The sequence below is a fragment of the Hemitrygon akajei genome, chromosome 4, assembly GCF_048418815.1.
Source record: "Hemitrygon akajei chromosome 4, sHemAka1.3, whole genome shotgun sequence".
Lineage (NCBI taxonomy): Eukaryota > Metazoa > Chordata > Chondrichthyes > Myliobatiformes > Dasyatidae > Hemitrygon > Hemitrygon akajei.
Genome location: NC_133127.1, coordinates 149,442,042 through 149,469,681, shown reverse-complemented (window position 1 = coordinate 149,469,681; position 27,640 = coordinate 149,442,042). Strand labels below are relative to the sequence as shown.

The following is a 27,640-nucleotide window of genomic DNA, read 5'->3' as shown; positions in this document are numbered from 1 at the left end:
TTTTCTTCCATGTTCAACATCATTGTTGGACTGGATCTTTGGCTCCAATGACCAATACCCACCCCATTGGGTTCTCCATGACTCCAGCAACAAGACTCTTGTGTGGTGAGAATTACAAGCACCAGACTTTGGATTAATCTTGTAGGGTTGTGGTAAACTATGTATACCTGTCTGGACATGCCCCTCTGCTGACTGCTCCTGTGGCTCCTCCCACAGACCCCTGTATAAAGGCGATTGAAGGCACTGCTCCCCCCTCAGTCTCCGAGATGCTGTGCTCCGTTTTGCTGCTAATAAAAGCCTATTGTTCACCTCCCGTCTTTGAGAGTTATTGATGGTGCATCAAGGGTCCACATCAAGCACTAATTGCCCAAATAAATGACCAATGATCCAAACTTGGGCAACAATGTGGATTGATATCTCTGACCATGTCATTACTTGAAGCCCACTAAACTGAAATAGTGTTCAGGTGCAAGGGCACCACCCTGTGAAATACCCTGCCACTTTTCAGGGGTGGTGTGAGACATCCCAGAAATGCCATTAATGAATTTCATTCTATATAGCGTACATTTGCAAACTGAAATAAACAGTGGCACATCACCATTTTTTTGAGTTAGTGTTTAAAGTTTTGTGAGTTTGTACACCCTTCAGTAGTTCTAATTTTTTTAACCTATCTAGTGTACTCTCATTGAAAGTATAAATACCTTACAGCTTTTTAAATTACTTTGGACGTCAGTTAATTGCAATTCTTACTGCTTTAGTATCATCTATAATTATGATTCCCATTCCTGCAACCATTTTATTAATTAACTCAGTGGACCACATTTTGTGTGATTTGAGGGAGTTCTGAACTAAGACTGAAGTTTAACTCTGTTTTTCACTTTCAGAGATGAAAGTCTTTCCTGTTCATATTTCAGTCAGTATAATTGAACAAAGTCTTGTCTGGTAGAATATAATGCAAAAAATCTATGTTATCACTCATTTTGGTAATGATAAAGATGGGGTATTTTTTAAATGGTCATGGACCTAAAACCGACTATCACAGGGACCCAGGTATCCTTGTATAGAAGTTATTGAAAATTAGTATGTAGACAAAGGAGGAAAATAGTTATGAAATCAAAAACAGAATGCTGTATTTATTGCAAATATGGGTTATTCTGGAAAGATGGTTGGGACACTAGGATACAGCGGACTCTCCAACTAAAGGTGTTATTCTCTTACGATCGCAAGACACTGCTGGATATTAAGAACTTCAAGTACTGCAGATCTACCCCATTAGCAGAGGAGGGGGACTTTGTTGCTGCCTACTACATAAAGGTTTTGGAGTCAATGCATGAAGGTGGCGTTCAGCCCAACAGCAAATGATTGCCTTGTTTGTTTTTCTTGTGATTGCAAGACCCTGTTGGGCACCGGTAATGTAGAGGATCGGCTCACTGGTTCAGTGGGCGAGACCAGCGGCGGGGGAGCTGTGTGGCCTCGGTTGTAGTATGGTCTAGGCCCTCATGCAACGGGGTTGCCTGCTGTGGCTACTCAGGAGGGGAGACACCAGAGGCAATGAGGCTTGGCTGGCTTGTGGGTTGGCACCTACCATTGGTGTTGCCCTCCAGTGTTTGCTTGGTGGAAAACAAGCAGGATTGTGTTCACCTCCGCAGTACTGCGGGCTTGATCCATGCATCATCAATCTACAAGACATATATATTATATTATATTTGCTTGTGTGACTATATATTTACTGCTATCTTCTATGCGCCTTCTGCTGTGTATGACTGTCAGTACCATGTTTTGCACCTTGGCAACGGAGGAACGCTGTTTTGTTTGGCCATATTCATGGGCATTTTAAGTTTGAAAGACAATTAGACATGAACTTGAAGTTGAGTATAAGGATTAAGATGTGTATTGGAATTATATAGGTCCATTCCAGACCACTCCTGGAATGCAGTGCACAGATCTTAATCCCATATACAAAGGGAGATACGTACTTGTAACTGAGGGAGTTAAGAAGCTAATCAGAATAGGTCTTTGCTTAGGGAATGACAGGCAGTCTCAAAGTTCCTACTGAGTAGGTGCAGGGAAGATGCTCCCCTGGGTGGGGTGTCTAAAACAAAGGATCACAGTATCAAAATAAGGATAGAGAAAAAAAAATTGTTTTTCACCCAAAGGGTAGTGAATCATTGGAATTCTGCAGATGACAGCTGTAGAAGCTGTCACTGAAGATATCTAAGTCAGAGATCAATAGATTAAGGGAAACTGGGAATATCAGTTCAGTGCAGGATCGTGGCTCTATGTTACTGCATTAGAGGTATAAGGTGCTGGATGTTTGACTCCTGCTCCAGTTTCTAGTGTTGTGCTGAGTGCTTTAGGAGTACTGAATGTGAATGCACATCCATTTGGTTTATACAATAAAGACTGCAAAACATTTGCAGTCCGGCTGATATACCAGCAGACATGCAAGTGACTTTTTCCAGAGGGAGTGCTTCCTTCCCTTGTTCTACCTCGGGTCACTATTAATGGATTACATCCATTATCACAGCCGCCATAAGTTAATGCTGTACAATTAGAGGGTTTATGAACACCACCTTAAGCAAAAGATCACTTAAGCACAGTGTCATTTGTAAAGCATTACTTGAAGCTTGTTGGAGTGTTATTTCTGAAACAGCATTTTTAATTATAACCATATTTGCTTTGCTTGAAATTATGGCCACACTTAATCAAGAATGTATTTACTTAGCAGAGCAGAATAGTGTTAATCTTTCCCCAGATCACATCTTGAACCTGAGATATACCATCTGAAGACTACAGTTCAATATTGTACTTTGATGATCAGTGCTTTTTTAAATAGTGCAAGGTTTTATAATCTCATAACACCTTTATAACTAGAAAACTGCTGTCGTTAGTAGCAGCCTATGAAAACTCACAAGGGGGTTGGCCACAGCTGACTCAACGCTTTCAATAACCACAGAAGCATCAGTAAGTGCTTCTGCAATACGTTGTCCTAATATATCTCAGTCTAGGGTCCTTCTCCCGCTGGAGTTGAGGGGTTGGGGGGGGGTGTACACCCCTCAACAAGGGAATTAAATATGGAATAACAGAGTGCCACGTGGGTGGCGAAAAGTGTGAAAATGTAAAGACAACAATGGAAACAATTGTAAAGGATTGAAAGTCATTGAATGGTTTATTGTATATAATTTTATTTTTGAATAAAGTATATTTTGTTTAATTTTTTAAAAATCCCATACTGCAGGCATATCTAAATAAAAATGTAATGAGCAGGATCAAATCTACTATCATTCGTTGAATGAAGGCTGACATTCCAGACACAATATTTCCTCCAAATATATGACAGGACGCCTATTAAATCAGCAGAATAAATTAAGGTAAGGACTGCAGTTGTATTCACGAGATAATTATGAATGATGATAAGCATTATATTTATGTGCACAGAATGATTCCATTGTCCCAATGTTGCAGTAACCAGCTGGGAACATCTTGCTGGGAAGATAGCGCCAGTGACCAATAGCAACATTCTGCAGACAATCCACAAAATTACTAGATCCTCTGGTAGATATACAATTAATAGATTACCATAGTACCAGACTACTATTACTAGTAGATATCCTGCTTCTGAAATGCAATTGCTGCAGCCTGTAGACTGTAATTTCCCTTTTAAAGATGTACTATTGAACTGACTAAATGATCTGGTTGCTTTGAGATATCCTGGGGGATTCAGTGAACTGGGCTCTCAAGGGTGCAGGTATGGCTGGGGTGGCCATTACATTGAGGCCTGACAGCAGAAGACAAACCCGTTGTCAGCTCCATCACTCCACACCGATTAAAGTGCCAAGGGAGATTAAAATGTCAAGAACAAGAGCGGAAAACAAACTGACGTTCAGCGGCATCTGCCTCCAATTGACTGGTCTCCCTCTCATCTTACTACTACCATTGGGTGGGAGGAGCAGAGTCTTGGGTCCCAGGCTGCCAGGTTCAGGAGCAGTTGCTGCCCTGCAGCCATTGGGCTCAGAGACAGGCTTCACTCGCCTTAGTGCTGAACGGCTTCCTCAGCCGTGGGCTCACTCTCGGGGACTCCGCAGTTCATGTTCCATGTGTTTTGTTGTCTTTTTTTTAAAATACTTGTGCATTTTATCCTCTTTTGCAAATTGGAGATGTGGTGTTCTCGTGTGTATCTTTAGTGAATTCTATTGTGTTTCTTCATTTTGAGAGTGTCTGCAAGAAGATGAATCTCAAGTTGTATATGACGTGCATACTTTGATAATAAATTTTAACTTTGATTTTTAAGTGATTCTGGTGTTTTTACCTTTACCAGAAGAGTGGCCTGGTTTGAACTTTGAGGAATTCCCATATCATTTACTATCATACCTAATAAACACTCTCCCTTCAAAATTGTGCCAAGGACAGCAGGTTTGAAAGTAATCAGGGCACAGCCTCTTCAACTACCCCTTGGCACAGAGTCATAAAGCAAAGAAACAGAAACAAGAGATAATATGCAGATGCTAGAAATCCAAGTAACACACACAAAATGCAGGAGGAACTCAGCAGGCCCTGCAGCATCTATGCAGAAGAGTACAGTTGACGTTTCAGACCAAGACCTTCATCAGGACTGGAGAAAAAAAGACGGGGAGTCAGAGTTAGACGGTGGGGGAGGGTAGGGAGAAGCACAAGGTGATGGGTGAAACCTGAAGGGGAGGGGTGACGTAAAGAGCTGGGGAGTTGATTGGTGAAAAGGCTGGAGAAGGGGGAATCCGACAGGAGAGGACAGAAGGCCATGGAAGAAAGAAAAAGGGGAGGAGAACCAGAGGGAGGTGATGGGCAGGTAAGAAAATAAGGTGATATGTGAATGGAGAATGGTGAAAGGGGAGGGCATTGCTGGAAGCTCAAGAAATCGATGTTCATGCCATCAGGTTGGAGGTTACCCAGATGGAAAATAAGGTGTTGCTCCTCCAACTTGAGTATGGCCTCATCATGACAGTAGAGGGGGCCATAGACTGACATGTTGGAATGGGAATGGGAAATGGGTGGGCACTGGGAGATCCTGCTTTTTTCTGACAGATGGAGTGTAGGTGCTTGGCGAAGCAGTCTCTCAATCTACGTTGGGTCTCACCAATATACAGGGGACCACACTGGGAGCACAGGATGCAGTAAATGACCCCAACAGACTCACTGGTGAAGTGTCTCCTCACCTGGAAGGACTGTTTGGGGCCCTCCAGGTGGTGCCAGACTCGCAGATTTTCCAGACTACCGGATGCATTCCAATTAATATTCCAAGACATTGAATTTTGTTACAATACAGAATAAAATTCCAGTAAACCCAGTAAGTTTGAAGGGAATGCAGGAAGCAGAACCGCGTCAGTTTGAAGGGAGCAGGGGAACCATGGTTCCAGTGAATATAAAGGGAGTGCAGAAACCAAAACTCCAGTGTGTTAGGTGGAGTGCATGAATGGTAGTTGCTTTAAATTGTATTTAATGAGCCTACAGGTACCATGGGTCTGATGTGTTAGTGAAATCTGTGGGAACTAAACTTTTATTTTGTCCTAAGACTTCATTTGCTCAATCTCAGATTCTGATCCTAAGGCCCCCTGATCTTGTAAGTGAATCCTGCACTTGGATGCAGAATTCTGCTTCATGGAATCAGAATCAAAATCAAGTTTATTATCACAGGCATGCATCGTGAAATTTGTTAAATCTATAGTCAAATCTATGCATAAAATAACAAATTAAAGAGGCTTCTCATTCATCAAAGCCTGTTTCAGACTGGTATGGTGCAACTTCCAAACAACGCACCCCATTAATTGATCATCGCCAGTGTACTTAGGAGTGTGTGGGGAAAATGGAGCCAAAATGTTACAAGTACAAGTCAATGCAGGTGTACATCACCAATAACACTTCTCATAATGATTGTCATGCACTTAGGCATCATTGACAACATGACTACAGCCAATTTGGCTTTAAAAGAGCTGTGTTGCAATTAACTTGGCTATTAGCAAAACACAGAGCAAAATTTCTTGCCAAAGGGCTCAATATTCATTTATGCTTGGCAAAACCTCAAAAGTCTGTGCATCGACAATGGAACTCCCACCTTACTCCGTGACGTGTAAACAATTAACTTTTGGAATAGCCCTTGGTGGGTTCTGCTTTCACATTTGCCCCCAATTATTTTGAATGATTCATCCTCAAGAGGCAATGCTAATATAGATTTCTCGTGCTACATTCAGCTTAACCAAATATTTATTATTTTGTACATATTATTTCTCAAAAACATAAAATACAGAGACACTCAATTATCATCACTAAACTCATTCCAATAGTTTGGTACAACTACTCTGAACACAGAACAATACAGCACAGTACAGGCCATTCGGCCCACAATGTTGTGCAGACCCTTAAACCCTGCCTCCTATATAATCCTACACCTTAAATTCCTCCATATACCTGTCTAGTAGTCTCTTAAACTTCACTAGTGTATCTGCCTCCACCACTGACTCAGGTAGTGCATTCCACACACCAACCACTCTCTGAGTAAAAAAACCTTCCTCTAATATCCCCCTTGAACGTGCCACCCCTTACCTTAAAGCCATATCTTCTTGTATTGAGCAGTGGTGCCCTGGGGAAGAGGCACTGGCTGTCCACTCTGTCTATTCCTCTTAATATCTTGTACATCTCTATCATGTCTCCTCTCATCCTCCTTCTCACCAAAGAGTAAAGCCCTGGCTCCCTTAATCTCTGATCATAATGCATACTCTCTAAACCAGGCAGCATCCTGGTAAATCTCCTCTGTACTCTTTCCAATGCTTCCATGTCCTTCCTGAACAAGAGAACAGAACATGAACAAGAGAAAGTCTGCAGATGCTGGAAATCTGAGCAACGCACACAAAGTGCTGGAGGAACTCAGCAGGCCAGACAGCATCTATGGAAAAAAGAACAGTCAACATTTTGGGCTGAAACCCTTTGGCAGGACTCGATCGATGTTTCAGGCCGAAACATCGAATGTACTTTTTTCCATTGATGTTGCCTGGCCTGCTGCGTTCCTCCAGCATTTTGTGGGTATTCTGAACACTTCTAAGACTAATTCAGGAAACATACCATGAGGATCTAAAAGGAATATGGCAAGTTTAACGTGATGGAATAGAAGTCCATTTGTTGCATGAATGCTGTATGGGGAAATTTTGCAGGTATATATAACATATCTGAATCTGAATCTTCAGAAAAGTCCCAGATTTTGCCCCCAGTTAATTGATCTTTAGCAATCGGAGGCTACAATTATACATTGGGCATGAAATAATGTAGCAATTTTCCCGAGCTGTCACTATTCCATGAACAGTAGGAATCAGTTCGCAATTACAATCTCTCATGTCAGACTACAGTGGATATACTTATGTAATCTTCAATATTGTCAATTCTCCTTTCACTATTTATTAGTGATTGCTTACAATTTTCAGGTGAATATGTACCTTGCTTTATGGAAACATACAAATAGGTTATGCTCTAGAAAGACACATGCTTTCCAATCATTGAAAACCAAATTTGATTTTCATGTTTACCTCCTTGAAGCAACTGTGCAAACTTCACAGCACCATCAGATGGTGAACAGGTGGTGGCACACAGAAAGGCAAAATTAAGACAATCATTTGAGTCAACTCTTTTGACCCAATTCAAGAGCAAGAAACAACAAAATTGTAAACCACGTGTCAGTTTACTTGCTCAGTGGGAAATATTTTTAACGTCTTCTGACCAATGCATGAACAAATTTTAAAGGCTCTGTTTTTTCTTTGAAACTGTGTATTTAATATTTCAGTAATAATTGAGTAATATTGTAAATATATTGTTTGATTAAGCATTCTTTGTTTAGATAATTCAGTATGGGTTATATGTAAAAGTAAGTGAATGGCATATGTCATTACACCACCAGGGTATAACAGCGCGTCTCAGTTAAAGTAAAGAAACAAAGTGTACACCTTCTCTCGGGCTCTTGTTTTTCTTTTGATTAGTTTTATGTTTCGGAGTTATTAAACATAACAGATACTATATCTGGTATAACAACAATTTGCACTGAAGCTCAGTCTCACATATTCCAGTATAGCAAAGAATGCCAAAATTTTAAATCTTCAAGTGGATACCAACACCACATCAACATGTGTTTTACAGCCTTCAACCAGATGAAGACAAGCTGTGCTTGGCACATAGCCTCTGGAGAGGTTTCAGCCAATAGTAAAGCTTACTCCATCTGCTACACATCATTGTTGAGATCTTCATGTGTGAATGGACTGACACACTCAAGACAGTTACAGAATAAAGATAAGAATCATCACTTCATAACTGTTATTTTCCTTTTCCTTGTTATAAGTTAACTAAAATACATTTGCTTATTGATTATTGTAAAGATGAGCTTCTCAACAGCTGATTTCCAGGCTGTGTGTGGGATGTAGAGCCATAGAAGATGAGCCACCAGTAGCACTATCTAGCACAGAAGTTAAACTTTAAAGAGGACAGTAAAGGGAACACACCAATCTTAGCCAAAATATCACAAAACTGCAAAATTTTCCAAAAATATGCAACAGAAAGCTGGTTCACTATTTTAATTTGACAAACATACCTTCTGTTAAATTAGCACTAACTCATGGCAGTCTCAACCAAGCAGTCAAATTATATTTTAGGACTATGGCTTTTTCTATTGATTAGCAACTGGAGACGTGAGGTGCATTTTCCTTTTACTCTGTTTTGGATGAAAATATTTTGCATTTTGTGATGCCGTCACCACAAATAATGTAATTTTCATGCAAAACAAAAGATGGGGCTCTTTTTGTTTCATTATTTTGATTAAATTGACTCATTAATTACATCAGAAACTAAATAGAACACATGAAGGCTAATAAATCCTTAGGGCCTGGTGGGATCTATCCCAGGATGCTAAAGGAAACATCATAGGAGGTTTCTGCATCTTCATTGAATATATATACACATGATGTATCAGAGGACTGGAGGATATCTAATATTGTCCTTTTATTCTGAACGGGCAAAAGGGATAAGCCTAGAAACAACAGACCTGACAGCAGTGGAAGAGAAGTTGTTGGAGAAAACCTGAGGTGATGCACATTGGGAAGGCAAATTCTGGTTGGGTTTACAGAATAAATGACAGGGACCTTCATAACAGTGATATACAGACAGACCTTGGTCATAAATCCTTGCTATATTTCTTCACTGTTCTTGGTTGGTGCGACTGTAACGAAACCCAATTTCCCTCGGGATCAATAAAGTATGCCTGTCTGTCTGTCTGTCTGAAGTGGTGCACAGGTGGATATGGTAAGGGTCGTGAAACTGGCATTTGGAATCCTTGCCTTTATGAGCATTGAGTATGAGAGTTGGCATGCTGCATTTGTGCAGGTTAGACATTATTTGGACTATTGTCGATAGCTCACTACAGGAAGGGAGCGGTAGCAAAAGAGTGCAGAAGATATTCCCACAGATGTTGCCTGGAATGGAGAGGTGTAATTATAAGGAGTGATGGGACAGGCCTGGTTTAATCTCACTTGAGTGTAGGGGGCTCAGGGGTGAGCTTAGGGAGTCTGTTTGTTTGTTTATTTATTGAGATACTTTGTGGAACAGGCCCTCCGGCCCTTCAAACTGTGCCGCCCAGCAAACCCTGATTTAATCCTAGCCCAATCACGGGACAATTTACAATGACCAATTAACCTACCAAACACGTCTTTGAACTGTGGGTGAGAGAAAACCAGAGTACCCTGAGGAAACTAACGCAGTCACAGGGAGAATGCACGAACTCCTCACAGATAATCTGAACCTTTTCCCCAGAGTAGGGGAGTTGAATTAGAGTGCACAGGTTTAAGACAAGAGGAGAGAAATTTAAAGGAGATTTGAGGGGTAAGTTTCTCTACAGAGTGTGGTGAATACCTGGAATGAGCTAGGAGGCAGTAGAGCCAGATAAAATTATAACATTTAAAAGCTACTTGGCTAGGAGAGGCACAGAAGGATATGGACATCATACAAGCCAATGGGATTAGCATAGATAAGCAACATGCTCAGCGTGGACAAGGCAGGTCAAAAGGGCCCATTTCTGCCCTGTACAATGTTATGGTTCTCTGATTATATGACATTTAAACTATAAATCATGAAAACTGCACAAACTGCCGTGACAGAGGAATCCTTCCACACAACACACATCAACAAATCTTGTCCGACTTCTGAGTTTCATTCCAAATTTGTAGCTCTCTCTACAACTTCTGATAGCTTTGGCTTAAAGTAACACTCTGACTTTAACTATTTCACTGAAAAAAACACATTTGTTTTGCTTTCTGAGGCATTAGATTTGCCAAAGTATTACACACTTCATAAACCACCTCAATTGAAACGATAGTTTTTTTGCACTCCTGTGTGGCATTGTTTTGTACCGGTGCATGTTTGGAATCACTGTAACCCTCCATTACGTCGTTATATCTGAAGAACAGTTCCACGTGTTCAATGCATGAACTGAGAGACCCACCTACGTATCCCAAGAGTTCTAAATAATCAATCTGGCTTTGCGCAACAATGTTTTTGTATTTTTCTTCTCTCAATTTTGCCAAACAAATTGGCGTTGATTCCAGTTATTGCCCGGATTTGCTGGCTTATTGAATTTCTATGATGTAATTTCCTTTCACTATTCGTACATCCTCAATTCCACTGGCATCCTTTCAGTCCTGATGCACAAGTAGACCGGCAGTTAACAGTTGTGCCCTGTTCTTCTGCCATGATAATTGCGCCAGTTCTCATCAGTCACTCACTCAGGACACTTTCACGCCCTGTTTACCAACTCAAGTACAGTTGGATTTCTTGTCTGTCCGCAGACTTGTTGGTACACATCCAGTAAGCAGTTAGAGCCTGAACAGCAGCTACCCCGGTAACTAATGCTAACCTCCTCCCGTGGTTAACCCCATAAAAACATTTTCTCTTAACAGAAAGCACATCTGCTTCATCTTCATTGCTAGCTAGTAATGTATGTATATCTAGTGACAGTACTTGTGAGTAATGTAGGAACTGTAGAGTGATGTAAAAATATGGAGAGAGCTACCAAAGTATGTGAAACTCATTTTTTCACTCACTGATTCTTTTAATCTGCATATTGCAATAGTCGGGCAGGGGGTGGGTGAAATCAACCTTCACAGAAGAATGGACAGCGTGCTCAGCCTTTGCAAACATCTGGAACTAACCACAAGGGGGTGGTTAATGGTCCGAGAAGTCCTCTCAGATGCAACAGGAGTACAAGCCAGGAGATTGATAGCAGACTCAGCAGAAGGAGGAATGAGTTGTCTGGCATTGATTGATTATTCTGGAAACCCACCTGTGGAATAGACAAACTGGAGCCATAAAAAGTGAACAATGATGAGCTATAATATGCCGCTTCTGAAGAGATCTCTGCTAGTACCCACAACGTCAGCAGCTCTACCAATCATTTCCATGGTAACAGAGATAAACAAAGACCCAGACCAAGGTAGAGAAATATTGAACTAAAGAGGCCTAGTCATTAGGACAACAGACCCTCAAGGAGAAATGAAGTCCTTGTATGAACTGATTATCCAGTGATATCAAGGTCAGGAGCAATCAATTATGCACTCTTCTCTATCTGGCTGGTTCGGTGTTGATAGCCCAGAGGAGAGTGGAAACTGGAAAGTGGGAGGTGATATTGTGGCCACCAACAGTCTAACTGGAAGGTACAAAGATGGTCAAAAAGGTTGGACCATATCCAGAACATTTGTGTGAAATAGGCTCATTGGAGAAGAACTGACAGATGATCAAGGATCATTCCAACATGAACTTCTTTTTTCACACTAAGAGTCTTCTCCCCTGCCTGGTCTGTTCTGAGGGAGAGACTCCGACTGGAAGTTGATGAATATTAGTGAGGTTGAATGGCAACACAAAATATTGCTCTATGTTGCCCATTCTCTACCTGTGATGCCTGGCACATTAAGTCTAAAGTGTTAATCTGAGAGGCTGATTATAAATGAAGTGACGTGAGCATGGTGCTAATAGTAGTGAATTTCATCCCTATTGTGTAATTTTATAGTCAATTGTTATAATGACCCAAAAATGAACCTCTAGAACAGGGGTCCCCAACCTGGGGTCCATGACTTGTACTGATCCCTGGTATAAAAAGGATGGGAACCCTTCCTCTAGAGGAGGAACATGAGGGATTTTGCAACAATGAATATGGACTTCATCACCATAGAACATGTCCTTGATGGATCTCATATACCACATGTCAATCCGGTCAATATATTGTGATACACATACACTTGGTGGCCACTTTGTTAAGTACACCTCTACACTTGCTTATTTAATCAGCTAATCACGTGGCAGCAACCCATTGCATAAAAGCATGCAGACATGGTCACAAGGTTCAGTTGTTGTTCAGACCAAACAACAGAATGGGGAAGAAATGTGATCCTAGTGATTTTAACCATGGAATGTTTGCTGGTACTAGACGGGGTGCTTTGAGAATCTCAGAACCTAATCTCCAGCGACATCCACACACAGGTCTCTAGAGTTTACAGAGAATGGTGCAAAAAAACATCCAGTGAGTCGCATTTCTACGTGAAAGTACCTTGTTAATGAGAGGGGTCAGAGGAGAATGGCCTGACTGGTTCAAGCTGACAGGAAAGTGACAGTAACTGAAATAACTATGCATTACAACATGTGTGCAGAAGGGCATCTCTGAATGCTCAATACGTCAAACCTTGAATTGGATGGGCTACAGTTGCAGAATGCCATTAGCATGCACTCAGTGACCACTTTAGTAGGTAGAGTAGGTACTTAATAAAGTGGCCACTGAGTGCTGAATTGGCCATACAGGTGAATGCCCAGCATTGATTATAATCAGCAGGACAAAGCATTCATGTTTGCAACTGATTACACTTGCAGACTGGAGCTCCTCCACAGAAAGGGCAATTCGTATGATGTTCAGTATTTTTTTAAACCTAAAGAGCTTCACATCAGCTAAAGTTGAAGCAACCCATCTGAGCAATTGGGTCAGGTACCAATCCACTGATGTTATAATTGTGTAAGTGGACTCACAAAACTGCCCATGAGGGAATAACTAGCATCATTTGAACTCTCTCGGCTGATCACTGATGCATTAAGCTAGTGCAATAACTGGAGTACAGAGAGGGTCATTTGAGCATCAGGACTATGATTTCACAAGCTATTTAGGAAAAGTGTTTCTTTACAGAGAGTATTTTATTACCTCACTATCCAGCTTTTTGTTGTCTTTACGCTTTAAGATAACGTTCCTGAAATTGAACAGGTGTCCAACATGCACTACAATGAAGTCTGTGCACCTCCTTAAGTGTATATTGCATGCCCTCCCATTATGAAGCCAGGAAAAGTACCTCATCTTGAGGAGATCAATGGAAAGCTCCACTGCTTTTCTACTACTGTGCTTGCATGATGGTGTATTTCTTGATGGTGTATGCTCTGTACATCTGCTCAGATGCTATGACCAAAGTGCAAACTGGGATGTGAGAAGCAATGAAGGGTACCAAGAAGTCTGCCAAGATCCATCACCCACCACTCTGGGCAGTATCAGCACTGAAAGTATCCGTCAGTACAGACTTAGACAGAACAGGTAGGAAGACCGTAAAAACATAGAGCACACGCCATTAGGAAATTCTTCTGATAATCCACCAATTAGACATTTAGGAAAAGAAAAACTCTTTGGTTCACTTATGGATCCTCTTCATCTCCATTCTAAATGGACACCCCTCTAATCTGAGGCTGTGTCCTCTGGTCTTTGACTCTCCCACCATAGGAAACATCCTCTCCACATCCACTCTATCAAGGCCTTTCACCATTCAATAGGTTTCAATGAGGCCACCCTTCATTCTTCTGAATTCTAGTAAATACAGGCAAGAGCCATCAAATGCTCTTCACATGACAAGCTAATCAATCCTGGAATCATTTTTGTGAAACTCCTCTGAACTCTCTCCAGTTTCAGCACATCCTTTCTAAGATAAAGGGCCCAAAACTGCACACAATACTCCAAATGATGCTTCACCAGGGTTTTATAAAGTAGCAACATTACATCCTTGCTTTTATATTCTAGTCCTCTTGAAATGAATACTAACATTGCATTTGCCTTCCTCACCAGACTCAACCTGCAAATTAACCTTTAAGAATTTCCAAATCCCTTTGCACCTCAGATTTTTGTATTTTCTCTCCACTTAGAAAATAGTCAACCCTTTCAATTTTTCTAACCAAGTGCATGACCATACACTTCCCAACACTGATTTCCATCTGCCACTTTTTTGCCCCTTCTCCAAATCTGTCTAGGTCCCTCTGTAGCCATTCTGCCTCCTCAAAACTACCTGCCCCTCCACCTATCTTCATATCGTCTGCAAACTTTGCAACAAAGCTATCAGTTCATCCAAATCATTAACATATAATGTAAAAAGAATCGGTGAAACACCACTAGACGCTGGCATCCAACCAGAAAAGGCTCCCGTTAATCCCACTCTTTGCTTCCTGCCAATTAGCTACTGCTTTATCCATGCTAGAATCTTTCCTGTAATACCATGGGCTTGTAGCTTGTTAAGAATCCTCATGTGTGGCAACTTGTCAAAGGCCTTCTGAAAATCCAAGTACACAACATCAACCAATTCTGCTTTGTCTATCCTTGTTATTTCTTCAAAGAATTCCAACAGGTTTATCTGGCAACATTTTCCCTTGAGGAAACCATTCTGACAAAAGCCTATTTTATCATGTGCCTCCAAATACCTTGAGATTTCTTCCTTAATAATTGATTCCAACATCTTCCTAACCACTGAGATCAGACTAACTGGCTGATAGTTTCCTTTCTTCTGGCTCTCTCTCTACTTGAAGGGTGGAATGACATTTGGAATTTTCCAGTCTTCTGGAACTATTCCCGAAAGAATTTACTAATGTCTCAACAATCTCATAAGTTACCTCTTACAGAACCCCAGGGGAATACACCATCTTGTCCAGGTGACTTTATCTACCTTCAGACTTTTCAGTTTCCCAAGAAATTTCTCTCTAGTTATGGTAACTTCACACAATTCATGCCCCCAACACCTGGAACTTCCACCATACTGCTCGTGTCTTCCACAGTGAAGACTGATACAAAATACTTATTCAGTCCGTCCATAATTTCCTTGTCCCCCATTACTACCTCTTCAGCATTGGTTTCCAGCAGTCCGATATCCACTCTTGCCTCTCTTTTACAATTTATGTATCTGAAGAAACTTTTGGTATCCTCTTTAATATTATTGGCTAGCTTACTTTCATATACCATCTTTACATTCTTAATGACTTTTTAAGATGCCTTCTGTTGGTTTTTAAAAGCTTTCCAATCCTCTGACTTCCCATTAATTTCTGCTCTATTATATGCCTCACTTTGGCTTTTATGTTGGCTTTGAATTCCTTTGTTAGCCACGATTGTGTCATCTTTCCTTTAGAATACTTCTTCCTCTTTGGGATGTACATTTCCTGTGCCTTTGGAATTGCTTCCAGAAATTCCAGCCATTGCTACTCTGTTATCACCCCTGCCAGTGTTCTTTTCCAATCGATACTGGCCAACTCATCTCTCATGCCTCAGTAATTCCCTTTACTCCACTGTAATACTGATACATTTGATTTTAACTCTCCTCAAATTTCAGGGTGAATTTGATCATATTATGCTCACTTTCCCCTTAAGGGTTCTTTTACCTTAAGTTCGCTAATCAATTCTGGTTCATTGCACAACACCCACTCCAGTATAGCTGATCCCCTAGTCAGCCCAACCACAAGCTGCTCTGAAAAGCCATCTCGTAAGCACTCAAGAAATTCATCCTCATAGAATCAGCTCCAACCTGATTTCCCCAGTCCATCTGCATACTGAAATCCCCCATGACTATAGTAACATTGCTCTTTTGGCATGCATTTTCAATCTCCTACTGTAATTGGTAGACCACATCCTTACTACTCTTTAGGGGTCTGTATACAACTCCCATCAGGGCCATTTTACCCTTGCAGTTCCTTAGCTTTACCCACAATGATTCAACACCTTCCAACCCTATGTCACCTTGTTCTAATGATGTGATGTAATTTTTTTACCAACAGAGCAACGCCACCCCCTCTGCCTTCTTGCCTATCCTTTTGATAAAATGTGTACCCTTGGACATTAAGCTCCCAGCTATAATCTTTCTTCAGCCATGACTCAGTGATGCCTACACCATACCTGCCAATCTGCAACTGTGCTGCAAGTTCACCTAGCTTATTCCATATACTGTGCACATTCAAATACCATACCTTCAGTCCTGTATTCACTCTTTTCGATTTTGTCTGCCTTTTACAATGCAACTCATCGTGTTCACTGCAATTATGCTGATCAACAGCCTCTCCTCGTTACACATTGCCTGTTTGTAAACCAGTTACCTCATCTTCAGCACTATCATCCACCTTTCCTACAATACTTCTTGCATTGAAATATATGCAGCAGCTTAGTACGAGTTGTTATTAAAGATGTTATACAAATTATACTACAAACAGCTTCATGGGGATTGAAATGAAAGAACTTTTTTCTTGAAGTTGTTGTTAAGAGTATGCCAAGACCATCTTGTCTTCTCTGCTTTTGCACTTTGTGATTAACAATCCTCAAAGAACACAAGGCAATTAGTCCTCAGATCCAACTCAAATATTTTCAGAGTTGTAGGAAGCACTAAAGTGGTATCCTTGCTCTTTGGATTGCACTCATAGAACTTGATCATTCGAACCTCAGCATTAAGGACAGGTATGTTCAAAGCAGTGCACCTTCTAAAATTGGAGACAGAATTGCGAAAACTGAAACGTGGAGCAACAACCTGCTGGAGGATCTCATTGGGTCAAGCACCATTGGTGGGAAGAAAGGAACTGTCGACTTTTCAGGCTGAAATCCTTCATCAAAATAGGAAACTCACTGAATTTTTCTGGATTTTAATTTGATATATTTTTAATTTTATTGAAATCTTCTGCCCCAAAATTAAACCATATTTATTTGCAGTAAGCACCTATTAGAGTAAACTGCACTGACTGATTCAGCATACATTTTCTTTTATGTTACCACATTTCAATATTTGCTTTAGGAGCACAAGTGAATTGATTTACTTTTCTTTGAACAATACATTTAAATCGACAATTACACCAAAGAAAAATTAACTGCCTTTTGTTGAAAAGTTCCCGGCTGCTGAATTATATAAATTACTTCAAGAGTTCAGTATTTGCACACCAGAAATACTGGAGTTTTGGTATTGTACAAAGCCCTCGAGTCACTATCTCATTAACAGCACCTTGACTACAGTTCTATTTTTAATTTTCTATGTAGGCTGAATATTTCAATCTGACTTTGCTTTACTTGCTGAAAGCTGTTTACTGATTTTACCTTGAACTCAATCTCCATCTACTTCACGTCTGACTGAAAATTCCTAAGGTAAGCACAAGAGACTCTAAACAGTGATCTCTCATTAATTAAAAAGCACCCTTTAATTCACTTTAAGTGGATGCTGTTATGGAAGATAATGTAGAATTAAAGCAAAAAGCTATGATCTTGCAGTTTAAATGGCTACACCTCAGTAATTAAAGGGAATTTCTCTTATCTTCAAAGCAAGTTATTTTGGGAAGAGCTTTGTAGTTGCAAGTGCAATACATTTTGAAAAGTAACTGGAAATGTAAGTCATTAGTGATAAAAACATTTCACTCGTTGCCTTTGGGTTGAGGAGATATACTGCTGTCTGTGGGTGCTGAGTGGGGGTAGGGAAGTGAGAATACGCTTTGAAATGCAGAAGAAACAGGTCCAAAATAAAAATAAAGTGAGAGTTATGGGGCAGGGGAGGAGGGTCCACATGAAAATCTGAAGATAAAACATATTTCATAGAAAGAGAATAAACTAAATCTGAACTAAATGTTATCAATTCTAAAACTGTTAAGATCCATTTTATAAGCATTCAGACCAAAATCAGATCCCTCAAAATGATCCCATACCAAACCTACAAGTTGCGCACTCCATCTAAATTCCATGTTACGACAATGCCAACTGGTGTCGTGTATTTAATATTTCAGTAGTCTTTGAGTAATGTTGTAATTATATTGTTTGATTAAGCATTCTTATTCATTTAAGTAATTCATACTGGGTTATATGTAAAAGTACACGAATGGCATATGTCATCAGACCATGTCATACGTGTGCGGCTCACTAAAAATACAAACAAAACTAAGACACGTGTTCCAAGCTCTGTGCTTCTGTTCAATTAGTTTTATGTTTTGGAGTTACAAAACATAACAGTGGTGACTAGGACGCTTTAAATGAACTCGAGATGACATTCAAGTTTTTAAAAAATCACAGTACGAGTTCTTCAGAAGGGAAGAAACATTTGAGTTTAAAAAGGCAGTAAATAGACAAATTCATAGGTTTATAAACAATCTTCCCTCAAATTTGTAATGACCAATGTGCGCAAAAATCTTGTGCTATGCAATTTTTTTTGCCCAGTGATATCAACATGTGCACACTGAATTTTTAAGTGGAAGTAAACCTGAAGCTACTCTAAGGATTCTCAGGATAATTCTAAGGTCTTTCTTGTGGTTGTACATTCCTGACCTCATGCACTTCTGGTGTAGCAGTTTCTAATGTTTCATTAAGCCATTCTGCTTTAAATGAACTCGCAGTTCTTTTACCCTTCACATCTTCTGCTTCTTTGGAATTCCTTCAATAATTTCTTCAATAAAAATAGTATAAATAAGCCAGTTCTAAAATCTGCAGACAAATCATCATAAACTCCATGTTGTGAACACTGTCTGCATCAGAAACCAGAAAAGGAAAAGTGATTGTGTAGAATCGTGAAATATACTTAACATGCCAACGAGGTAGAGGGTGACAACCTTTTGTGCGCAGTTTAAATTCCTTTGTGCGCTAGCAGCAACAGATGTGTGCGCGTGCACACCTTATAGTGAGTACCAGGTGATAATAATAACCAAATGAGTTTGAATGGCACTTCAGAGATACTGAAATGAAGCCTGTGGATGTCCAACTGAGAACTTATAATGGGGAAAAGTTAACTACTGTGGGAATGACATTCATAACAATGAAAAAGAACAACCAATAAGCCACATTGGGTCTGTAAGTGGTAAAAACAGAAAGGCCAGTAATGTGGAGATTTGCATGCCACATCCCCTGCAACAGATTCAACTGAAAGAGAATTAAGAAATATTCTAGGTGATGCATTGTTGAAGGATGGTATTGGAAAACTCAAAACATATCAAGGGTAAAATAGTGTTAAATGAAAATGCCACCAACAAGATTTCTTATACCATTCATGATAAGGAAGGCTGTGACATAGATTGCATGGAGACCAGAAGAATTCATTCCAAGGTTGAATGGAGCCCATGGGCAACTTCAGTGGTCACAGTAGCCAAGAAGGATAGGTCTGTCAGGATCTGTGCTGGTTTAGGTCACCATCAACCCAGTACTGAAACCCTCTGCCCAGGACAGAGGACATCTTTGCAAACCTTTCTGGAGGAAAACGCTTCAGCAAAACGGACTTAGCTGAGGTCTACCCGCAGATGGAGATGGAAGAAGAGTCTGAAATGTTTCTCACCATAAACACTCACAAAAGGTTTTATCACTGTAATAGGCTTATTTCTGGAGTAACAGCTACACCTGCACTCTGACAGGAATCTAAAGACCAGGCGCTGCCCAGGCACTCAGTGTTACCTGGGTGACGCCATTGTTACCAGTGATGATGACAAAGAACACATCCAAGATCTCAAAACACAGTTAAAAAGATTAGAAGATTATGGGCTCAGGGAAAGTATCACTTACTGTGTTCACACTGTTGACGCCAAAGATTTTCACAAGTGTGCCGAGAAAGTTCGAGCAGTGGTCAATGCCGCAATGCCAAAGGACATGTCACAGCTGTGGTCTGTTTTCGGATTTGTCAATTACTGTACTATTACAGTTTGCTGCCAAACCTGGCTGCTGTGCCCCACCACTTGAACTCATTACCGCAGACTGAGAGGAATTAGCAATGGACAAAGCAGTGTGAGGTAGCTTTCCAAAAGGTGAAGGAAATGGTGATGTCGGACACTGTACTCCCACATTATGATCCACATCATCCAGTGAAGCTCGCCCGTGATGCCTTGTCTTATGGTTTAGGTACAGTCATGTCACAAGTTATGAGTGATGAAAGTGAATGTTCCCACAGCCTTTGTATCACATTCCCTTCCTGCTGCAGAGACAACGTTGCACAGACTGACAGAGAGGTCTTGAATCTGAGTCTAGGGTGTAAAACGTTTCAACCAGTAGTTTAAGGGGACAAAGTTTACTCTTATTACTGATCATCAACGACTAGTGTCAATTTTCAATCCCCAGAAGGGTGTTCTACTAACAGCAGCAACACAAATTCGGAAATGGGCTCAGTTTCTTGCAGGACACAATTACAAGATCGAATTCAAGACAATGACTAATTGTGGAAATGCTGACGGATTGTCCCGTTTACCCTTGGAAAAGGAAATACCTAAAAAATTTACAAAAACAGGATACTCCTCTTGACATATTCTCCTTAATGCAAATTCAAAGTCTACTTATTATGGCAGAGGTGATCGAAAGAGAAACCAGAACGGCCCCAGACTGTCTCAGGTCTACGTGGAAACACAAAATGGCAGGAAAGTACAGCAGAAACTCAAATATTCCCATTTATATCAGTGCCAGGGTGAATTTGCCCTTGACGGTGGTTGCCCTATGTGGGTATTGAGAGTTGTTATACCATCCAAGCTGAGTGCTGAAATGGTGGAGAAACTACATGCCAGTTATATAGGCAGAGTCAAAATGAAAGCATTGGCACGAGTTTCTGTCTGCTGACCTGAGATAGATCAGCAGATTGAATAGTCTGCCATGCAGCGTTCAGGATGCCACCACCACCATGTGTTGCCAAGAGCAGTGCCTCTCCATCCCTAGGTATGGCCTGCATAGAACTGGCAGAAGATTCATGTAGATTTTACCAGACTATTCATGGGCACAAATTTCTCGGTAGTAGTGGATGCAGCTACAAAGTGGCCAGAAGTTTTCCCAATAACCTCCAAGACAGGCTCACACTCTTCCCATGGACTGATGTTCCAGAACACTTAGTCAGTGACAATGGACTGCAGTTTATTGTGGAGCAGTTTCAGTCATTGCTGAAAATGAATGGTGACATATATGTAACTGGCTTACCCACAGAAGGCAAAGAGTGGGTTGTAGATGGGTCATATCTGCACAATACCACCCAGCTACAAATGGCTCAGCAGAAATGTTTGTTCAAAGTCTAAAGAAAGCACTGTGAGTAATGACAGCAGAACACACTGCACTGAATCAGAAGCTTGCCAATTTCCTCCCTGCATACCGCAGTGCAGCACATTCCACAAGCAACAACTCACCAGTCATGTTGTTCTTGGGTCATCCCTTACACTCATAATTGGATACTCGAAGAGATTAGAGACAGAAATGGACCACTGTCCTTCACAGTGAAGACTGCATCTGATATCATCCGGAAGTGACATATCGATCAGTTGAGGAGAGCCAAGTCAAGCGTTAGAGAAGAAAGGTGGCTACAGCTGTCAGAACCAGGTCCTGCAGTCCCAGAGTCAAGTCCTACAGCTATCACGGAGGAGGCCCCAGTACCTGAGATTGTTTCACAGCCACAAGTCTTACCTCCTAAGCAGTGTGATTCCTCCTGGTCAAGAAAGATGTTATAACACTAGAGGAAGCGATTAAACCTTTCGACCTGAATAAGACAATTTAAAATTTACTATGCTATAGATATACAAGTTGAAATGCATTCTATATTGAGATGGAGCTTACAGTTAAGCTGAGAGATGTGTTGTATATTTAATATTTTAGTAGTATTGTAAATATATTGTTTGATTAAGCCTTCTTGTTCATTTGAATAATTCATTACAGGTTAGATGTAAAAGTATGTGAATGGCATACATTATCACGCCACCCTGTTGTATGTGTGCACCTCGCTTAAAGTAAAAACAAAACTAAGATATGCATTTCCGGCTCCATGCTTCTTTTCAATTAGTGTTGTTTTGGAGTTACTAAACATGACAATTGCTCCAAAGGTTCATTTATCATCAAAGCACGTATCCATATTCAACTCTGAATTTAGCATTCTCCAGACAGCCATGGAATAAAGACAGAACATGAAAGTTATTCAGGGTGAAACATCAAACCAACTCCCGGTACAAAAAAGAACAGCATCCCGATCATCAACCACCTCACCCCCACCCCCAAAAAAGAGTACAGGAACATCGACCCCCCCCCAACAAAACAAACCCTTCCCCGCACAAAAAATTAACAGAACATCAACCCCTCCAAACACTTCCCCTCGTACAACAAAATGGAAAAGGAACGAGCAATAAAAAAAATCATAGACTATTAAAAGAATAAGTCTGAAAAAGTCCACAGTCCATAGACACAATAGTCCAATCCATAAACGCAGAACCACGACACCTTCCTACGATGTTACCAACACTCACTGAAAGAGAGGGCACAGAGACCTACCCTTCTGCCACACCAAAAGGCTGTTCATAGATTCTTTCTCTGGCAGTGAAACTCTGGCTCGTCTTCCGCATTTGCCTCAATGTCTCAATCTTCCTCAACACTCTAATCTGCGATTGATGGACGCTTTAAATGGCAAAATGGAATCGAACATCAGCTCGCGCCCCATCTCAAAATTTCTTTGCATCTTTGCCGTCCAAGCACATGCTCACTTCCTGGAATCTTCTCGGTGATTGCAAAGTGCTGGATCACTCAAAGGATCCCCAAACTGTAAATCACAGGTTCTAACAGTCCCAGAAACACATTTAAGGTGAAAAACAGACGTAAAAGAAGTAAAAAAGATATTATTGTTTGCCATCTGGAAGATGTCGACCAAGGGAGCATCGTACACTGGTAGTATCTTGACCAGAGTTGGCAGGTCATCAAGTAACATTCAGGTATGTTAATCGATTAATCAATTGATTGAATCTAATAAGGTGATATTCATCTTCAGACAAACCTCTGCATTAATGTGTTTGGCATTTGCTTTAAATACTGTACATGACTGACATAGGTTACTCATGGCATTAGGACTGTTGATCTGCAGATGACAAAATTACTTTTGAGAATCTATCTCATGCCACAATATTTCTCTATCTGTCTGGCCAGAGCCGATGTGAGGAAGATGCTAGTCAGCGTCAACCCATGGAAAGTTATGGGTTCTGATAACATACCTGGTCATGTGCTGAGGGACTGTGCATTCTGTTACGAACCCCGTAACTGGGTCACTTACCAGCAAAGATGGAGACGTCCGTTGAAGTCTGATGATACTATTTTTAACAGTATTTATTAGTAAAAATACACAAAAATAATATCAATCCAAATATACAGATAATATACGTCGTCAATACTAAATCTAAAAGTGCGGGTATAATAATAATCAATAAGAAATAAGCTCTATCGTTGTCTAGGGGATAATGTATTGTCCGATGGAAATATAAAGTTCACTCAGTTCATGCAGACTGCAGCCGTTGGGGACCGCTGTGTTGCAATTGTTGGAGAGACAGAGAGAGAGATAGGATGGGAACAGTTACCGCTATGGGTTTTTTTCCAACCTTCCTTTATGATTTCGATCCGTCAGGTGTCTCGTTGCCATGGCCGTTCAATTGTGACCTCTCCTTTAGCTAAACCGTTCTTCCGTGGTGAGCCCGCCACCCCAGGCAAGAGAGGACGCACACGAGCCCCCACCGGCTTTCGCTATCAAACGCTGTCACGAGATTTCTAGCGTTTCTCCTGGTGCGTCTAAAGGGGTTGTTCCCCAGACCCTCTTTTATCCTTACTCACGGGGTCTCAGATGTCAATAAGTTGGGATGATGCAATCCCTCAACCAGCCCACTCTGGTTGTCCCCTGAGGGTTTTCAATGAATAGTACAGTACTCAATACACAATTCCTTCTCCAAGAGACAATGGCCGTTATCAGTGGTTCCGTTCTGCTGAGGCCAGGACACATTCCACCTGGTTGTGTATTCTGTGTGTCTCTCTCTCATTTCCTGGGTCCCAGATCCGAATTAATAGCGATCTTGTGATTCTCAAAAAGGAGGGGGCAACTTTGTACCCTTCGGCCCCTCAGAGTTGCTTCACATTCCTAACAATTCCAGTAACAGAGATCCTAACATACATCATCAGCATCTCTCTGGAACAGTCCACTGTCCCTGAAGGCTTCAAAGCAACACCATCATCCTGGTGTCCAAGAGGGCAACAGTAACTAGCCTCAATGACTACAATCCAGTGGCACTGGCCTCAACAATAATGAAGGGCTTTGAGTGACCGGTTATGGAATGCATTAAATCTCATCTTCCTGCTACACTGGACCCCTTCCAGTTCACACCACTCGAATTGGCCCACTGATGATGCCATAGCCTCTGCTATGTCAGGGTGTTGTTTATCGACTTCAGCTCAGCATTCAATATGATCATTCCTGATATACTGGGTATACTGTGCTCAATGGGTCTCAACATCTCTCTGCAGCTGGATCCTGGACCTCTGGACAGAAAGGCCACGGTCCGTCTATGTTGCAGATACATTTCTTGCTCCATCACTCAGAGCACTGGCGCCCCCCAAGGCTGCGTGCTCAGCCAATGGCTGTTCATGTTGTTGGTGCATGACTGCGCTTCTAGATTCAGTTCAAACCAAATCACCAGGTTCACTGATGACACACGATGGTTGGCCTCATCAGCGATGACAATGAAATGGAGTACAAGAGAGGAGGTAGAATGGTGTGAGCACAACAACTTGAGTCTCACGGTGGACGACTAAAGAGGTGATAGCAGACTTTCAGAATGTGCATACTGACTACCCCTCACTGCACATGAATGGCTCCTCTGTGGAGAGAGTTAAGAACACCAAGTATTGGGAAGGAACATGATGGACAATCTCACCTGGTCCCTCAACACCCCCTCTTTGGTCAAAAAAGCACAGCAGCATCTCAACATCCTGATGAGATTGAAGTGAATGAGGCTCCCCACCCCCATCTATTCTAAACAAGCTTTACAGGACCACCTTCGAGAGTCTCCTGACCAGCCGCATCACCATCTTGCTCAGGAATTGCAAGACATCTGACTGCAAGTCCTTAAGAAGGATTACAAGGACTGCTGAAAGGATCGATGTGGTCTCTCTTCCATTGGAGACATTTTTCAGGAGTGCTGCATTAGCATTGTGAATGATCTCTTTGACTTCCTACCATCAGGCAGGAGGTACTGTAGTATTACGGCAAGAACTGTTAGGATGGGAAACAGCTTCTTCCCCCAGGGTCTGAGACGACTGAATTCCCTGCCACCACCCAGGTCTCATCACTTATCAAGCACCAGTAGTGTTTACTTTTTAAACTTTTGTCATAAATGCACCTTAGTATTTGTTAATTTATTTGTGGTAACATTACTTTGTGTTCCACGTGATATGGTCAAGAGGAATATTGTTTTGTTTGGCAGTATACATGCTCAATGTTCAACGTAAATTTATTATCAAAGTACATATATATCACCATATATAATCCCGAGACTCATTTTCCTGTGGGCATATTAACCAAATCTATAGAATAGTAACTTTAACAGGATGAATGAAAGATCAACCAGAGTGCAGAAGACAACATTTTGAGCAAACGCAGATATAAATAAATAGCAATGAATAATGAGAACATGAGATAATAAGATAAAGAAACCTTAAAGTGAGATCATTGATTGTGGGAACATTTCAATATGGGCAAGTGAGTGTATTTATCCACTTTTATTCAAGAGCCTGATGTGTACAGTTGAATAACAATTAACTTGAACTTGGTATGGCACAGAACAGAAATTTATTAAATCCTATTCACTCAATGTGGTTGCAAATCAAATCCTTCACAGATACTTCATGTGTATAACATGCATACATATAGTGGCATCTAGACAAGAGCAGTGACATTTAAAATTAATATTGAGATTTTCGAAGTTTTTATAGGTAGATTTTTTGTAGTGTTGTTTAGAAATGATCTCACCAACCAATGTCCTCATGTCCCCTCGGTCCCAACCTCCACAACTACCAATCATTTCCCTGACTTGTTCATCTCTCCACAATTTTCTCCCCAACGACAACAATCAATTGCATGGTGAATATACCTCTTCCATTAACTTCCCAACTGATCCCTCAAATGTTTCCCTGACCATGTCCCAGCCCAATCATTTCCCAGACTAACCCACCTTGGGGCCCATCCTCCCAACAATGATCATCTTTCCAACCTGCAGTTCATTTCCATATATTTCCTCTGCAATGTTAAATGATGAAAGCACACAGAGGAAATACTTTGTCCAGTTATTTGTTGTGGAAGAACTATTTAACAGTGCACAAAGCAGTGAGACTGCTCCCAAAACAGTACAGGCCCTACATGCTGCAGTACTTTAATGTGTCTTTTAATACAGATACTTTCTAGTCCACTGTTTTGTTATATTTTAAGCTGCCATAATAATTCTTGAATATAATCCTTTATGAATTCTCAGAAATAACCTACATTGATGATTTTTTGTTGATGCAGCACATTGAATAAGGGAGTTTTTGAGAAACAAGAAAAGGATTATTTTCAATTTTAAAAACTGTCAGGAAATAGTGGTCTCATAATTATTCTGTCTGTAGAACTGCTTCCATTCATGTCGTTTGTTAATTTGGACAGGGATTACTTCCCATACCCAAAATTTCATCCTTTCAATCTTTTGTTTCATAAGTGAATATTTCAAAATCATAAATCCCTCTGAATTTTTAATGCCAAACTTTGTTACCATAACTTTCCAAGTGGTAAATTATTCATCTGTTAGCACAGACAGTGTACTCTAGCTATCATTCAAATCCAGTTAGGGCACAGCAGAAGAAAGCCCATCCTTGCTCCCTGGAGGTGTCCATGCAGAGTGATAGACAAGGCAAATTAATTAGTATGCTATGGGCAAAGAGTGGGGAGTTGAGGAGTTGGTTTTTATAGCAGGACATTTTTATGAATTATGTCCTTTCCAGCTGAGCACAGTAAACTGTGATCAAGATAGTTCACTACAGTGCCTCCCCTAGATCAGATAATAGCAAACTTAGAATGCATCACTTATCAAAACTTCGAGCTTTCTTGGCATTTATAGCTCCACTCCACACATAACTATCAAGGAATTTATGTAATCCCCTGCTGGCACTGTATCAAATGTGAAATGAAGTAACATTAACTTAATGAGATATAAATGCAGAGGGGAGATGCTAGGCACTAATTTTGAGAGTCTCCACAAAATATTGCAGTCCCTTATATTTTAAAGCATTCTGCACACAGTATAGTCCAGTGACTTTCCCAAAATGTTAGAAATCAAGGGCAAGGAAAGGTTCAAGAAGGCTTCTCTTTAAAATACATTTTCTTTCATTCAACATTAACTGATTCAGAAAACATCATAATATGTGTTATCCCTCCTGTTAGTATATTTGCATACAATCCAAAAAGTACTGAACATTCCTCCAGGGCCTCTTAAATACATGAAGTGGTTGAAGTGGTAAATAGAAAGTGCCCAAGTATCAGTTTCGATGCATTTCTATCATATCAAATGC

The 27,640-nt window shown here is 40.8% G+C and overlaps 1 protein-coding gene across 2 annotated transcripts in view; it reads right to left on the bottom strand.

Moving 5' to 3' along the window:
- Positions 1-27,640, bottom strand: part of LOC140726772 (E3 ubiquitin-protein ligase SH3RF3-like) — a 328,412-nt gene that overhangs the window by 205,908 nt on the left and 94,864 nt on the right. The window lies entirely within an intron of this gene.